Raw genomic sequence first — 4,159 nt, 5'->3', positions numbered from 1 at the left:
TAGAGGGGGGGTGAATAGGCAACTAACAATTTTTAGCTTTTCTTTACCAATTTAAACTTTGCATCAAAGTAGGTTGTCTAGATATGCAACTAGGTGATCAACCTATATGATGCAAAAACAATAAGCACACAAGCAATCAAGAGATATAGCACAAATAAGCTTGCACAACTAAAGGCACGAGATAACCAAGAGTGGAGCCGGTGAAGACGAGGATGTGTTACCGAAGTTCCTTCCCTTTGAGGGGAATTACGTCTCCATTGGAGCGGTGTGGAGGCACAATGCTCCCCAAGAAGCCACTAGGGCCACCGTGTTCTCCTCACGCCCTCACACAATGCGAGATGCCGTGATTCAACTATTGGTGCCCTTGGAGGCGGCGACCGAACCTTTACAAACAAGGTTGGGGCAATCTCCACAACTTAATTGGAGGCTCCCAAGGACACAACGAAGCTTCACCACAATGTACTATGGCTCCGCGGTGACCTCAACCGTCTAGGGTGCTCAAACACCCAAGAGTAACAAGATCCGCAAGGGATTAGTGGGGGGAATCAAATTTCTCTTGGTGGAATTGTAGATCGGGGCCTTCTGAACCACTCCCGAGCAAATCAACAAGTTTGATTGGCTAGGGAGTGAGATCGGGCGAAAATGGAGCTTGCACCAACAATGGAGCTTAGGGTTGGAAGAGGTGGTCAACTAGAGGAAGAAGACACCCCTTTTATAGTTGAGAACAAAATCCAACCGTTATCCACCTAACCAGCCCGCGACTTGCGGTACTACCGCCCCTGACAAACGGTACTACCGCACGGCAATGCGGTACTACCGTGAGAGACCGCGGTACTACGGCTGCAACGGCAGGAACTAGAACAAGCCTGAAGCACAGAGGATGAGAACGGTACTTCCGCAAGCGTGGTACTACCGCTCCCCCTTGCGGTACTACCGCAAGGCAAGAATGGCCTAGCCTGGGAAGGGCGCGGATGAATAAAAATACATTTGTGCCTACTTCTGTTGGGGAACGTAGTAATTTCAAAAAAAATTCCTACGCACACGCAAGATCATGGTGATGCATAGCAACGAGAGGGGGAGTGTTGTCCACGTACCCTCGTAGACCGACAGCGGAAGCGTTATCACAACGCGGTTGATGTAGTCGTACGTCTTCACGATCCGACCGATCATGTACCGAACGTACGGCACCTCCAAGTTCTACACACGTTCAGCTCGATGACGTCCCTCGAACTCCGATCCAGCCGAGTGTTGAGGGAGAGTTTCGTCAGCACGACGGCATGGTGACGATGATGTTCCACCGACGCAGGGCTTCGCCTAAGCTCCGCAACGGTATTATCGAGGTGTAATATGGTGGAGGGGGGCACCGCACACGGCTAAGAGATCTCAAGGATCAATTGTTGTGTCTCTGGGGTGCCCCCTCCCCCCGTATATAAAGGAGCAAGGGGGAGGCAACCGGCCAAGGGGAGAGGCGCGCCATAGGGGGGAGTCCTACTCCCACCGGGAGTAGGACTCCTCCTTTCCTTGTGGGAGTAGGAGAAGGGAAGGGGGAAGGAGAAAGAAGGAAGGGTGCGCCCCCCTTCCCTAGTCCAATTCGGACCAGACCATGGGGAGGGGTGCGGCCACCTTTTGAGGCCTTTCTCTCCTTTCCCGTATGGCCCATTAAGGCCCAATACGAATTCCCGTAACTCTCCGGTATTTCGAAAAATACCCGAATCACTCGGAACCTTTCCGAAGTCCGAATATAGTCGTCCAATATATCGATCTTTACGTCTCGACCATTTTGAGACTCCTCGTCATATCCCCGATCTCATCCGGGACTCCGAACTCCTTCGGTACATCAAAACTCAATAAAACTGTCATCGTAACGTTAAGCGTGCGGACCCTACGGGTTCGAGAACTATGTAGACATGACCGAGACACGTCTCCGGTCAATAACCAATAGCGGGACCTGGATGCCCATATTGGCTCCCACATATTCTACGAAGATCTTTATCGGTCAGACCGCATAACAACATACGTTGTTCCTTTGTCACCGGTATGTTACTTGCCCGAGATTTGATCGTCGGTATCTCGATACCTAGTTCAATCTCGTTACCGGCAAGTCTCTTTACTCATTCCGTAACACATCATCCCACAACTAACTCATTAGTCACAATGCTTGCAAGGCTTATAGTGATGTGCATTACCGAGTGGGCCCAGAGATACCTCTCCGACAATTGGAGTGACAAATCCTAATCTCGAAATACGCCAACCCAACAAGTACCTTTGGAGACACCTGTAGAGCACCTTTATAATTACCCATTTACGTTGTGACGTTTGGTAGCACACAAAGTGTTCCTCCGGTAAACGGGAGTTGCATAATCTCATAGTCATAGGAACATGTATAAGTCATGAAGAAAGCAATAGCAACATACTAAACGATCGAGTGCTAAGCTAACGGAATGGGTCAAGTCAATCACGTCATTCTCCTAATGAGGTGATCTCGTTAATCAAATGACAACTTATGTCTATGGCTAGGAAACATAACCATCTTTGATTAACGAGCTAGTCAAGTAGAGGCATACTAGTGACACTCTGTTTGTCTATATATTCACACATGTATTATGTTTCCGGTTAATACAATTCTAGCATGAATAATAAACATTTATCATGATACAAGGAAATAAATAATACTTTATTATTGCCTCTAGGGCATATTTCCTTCAGTCTCCCACTTGCACTAGAGTCAATAATCTAGATTACACAGTAATGATTCTTACACCCATGGAGCCTTGGTGCTGATCATGTTTTGCTCGTGGAAGAGGCTTAGTTAACGGGTCTGCAACATTCAGATCCGTATGTATCTTGCAAATTTCTATGTCTCCCACCTGGACTAAATCCCGGATGGAATTGAAGCGTCTTTTGATGTGCTTGGTTCTCTTGTGAAATCTGGATTCCTTTGCCAAGGCAATTGCACCAGTATTGTCACAAAATATTTTCATAGGACCCGATGCACTAGGTATGACACCTAGATCGGATATGAACTCCTTCATCCAGACTCCTTCATTTGCTGCTTCCGAAGCAGCTATGTACTCCGCTTCACATGTAGATCCCGCCACGACGCTTTGTTTAGAACTGCACCAACTGACAGCTCCACCGTTCAATGTAAATACGTATCCGGTTTGCGATTTAGAATCGTCCGGATCAGTGTCAAAGCTTGCATCAACGTAACCATTTACGATGAGCTCTTTGTCACCTCCATCTACGAGAAACATATCCTTAGTCCTTTTCAGGTATTTCAGGATGTTCTTGACCGCTGTCCAGTGATCCACTCCTGGATTACTTTGGTACCTTCCTGCTAGACTTATAGCAAGGCATACATCAGGTCTGGTACACAGCATTGCATACATGATAGAGCCTATGGCTGAAGCATAGGGGACATCTTTCATCTTCTCTCTATCTTCTGCAGTGGTCGGGCATTGAGTCTTACTCAACTTCACACCTTGCAACACAGGCAAGAATCCTTTCTTTGCTTGATCCATTTTGAACTTCTTCAAAACTTTGTCAAGGTATGTGCTTTGTGAAAGTCCAATTAAGCGTCTTGATCTATCTCTATAGATCTTGATGCTCAATATGTAAGCAGCTTCACCGAGGTCTATCTTTGAAAAACTCCTTCCAAACACTCCTTTATGCTTTGCAGAATAATTCTACATTATTTCTGATCAACAATATGTCATTCACATATACTTATCAGAAATGCTGTAGTGCTCCCACTCACTTTCTTGTAAATACAGGCTTCACCGCAAGTCTGTATAAAACTATATCCTTTGATCAACTTATCAAAGCGTATATTCCAACTCCGAGATGCTTGCACCAGTCCATAGATGGATCGCTGGAGCTTGCATATTTTGTTAGCACTTTTAGGATTGACAAAACCTCCTGGTTGCATCATATACAACTCCTCTTTAATAAATCCATTAAGGAATGTAGTTTTGTTTATCCATTTGCCAGATTTCATAAAATGCGGCAATTGCTAACATGATTCAGACAGACTTTAAGCATAGATACGAGTGAGAAACTCTCTCATCGTAGTCAACACCTTGAACTTGTCGAAAACCTTTTGCGACAATTCTAGCTTTGTAGATAGTAACACTACTATCAGCGTCTGTCTTCCTCTTGA

The sequence above is a fragment of the Aegilops tauschii genome, chromosome 5 (assembly GCF_002575655.3).
Source record: "Aegilops tauschii subsp. strangulata cultivar AL8/78 chromosome 5, Aet v6.0, whole genome shotgun sequence".
NCBI classification, from domain to species: Eukaryota; Viridiplantae; Streptophyta; class Magnoliopsida; order Poales; family Poaceae; genus Aegilops; species Aegilops tauschii.
This window is presented reverse-complemented; position numbering follows the sequence as displayed.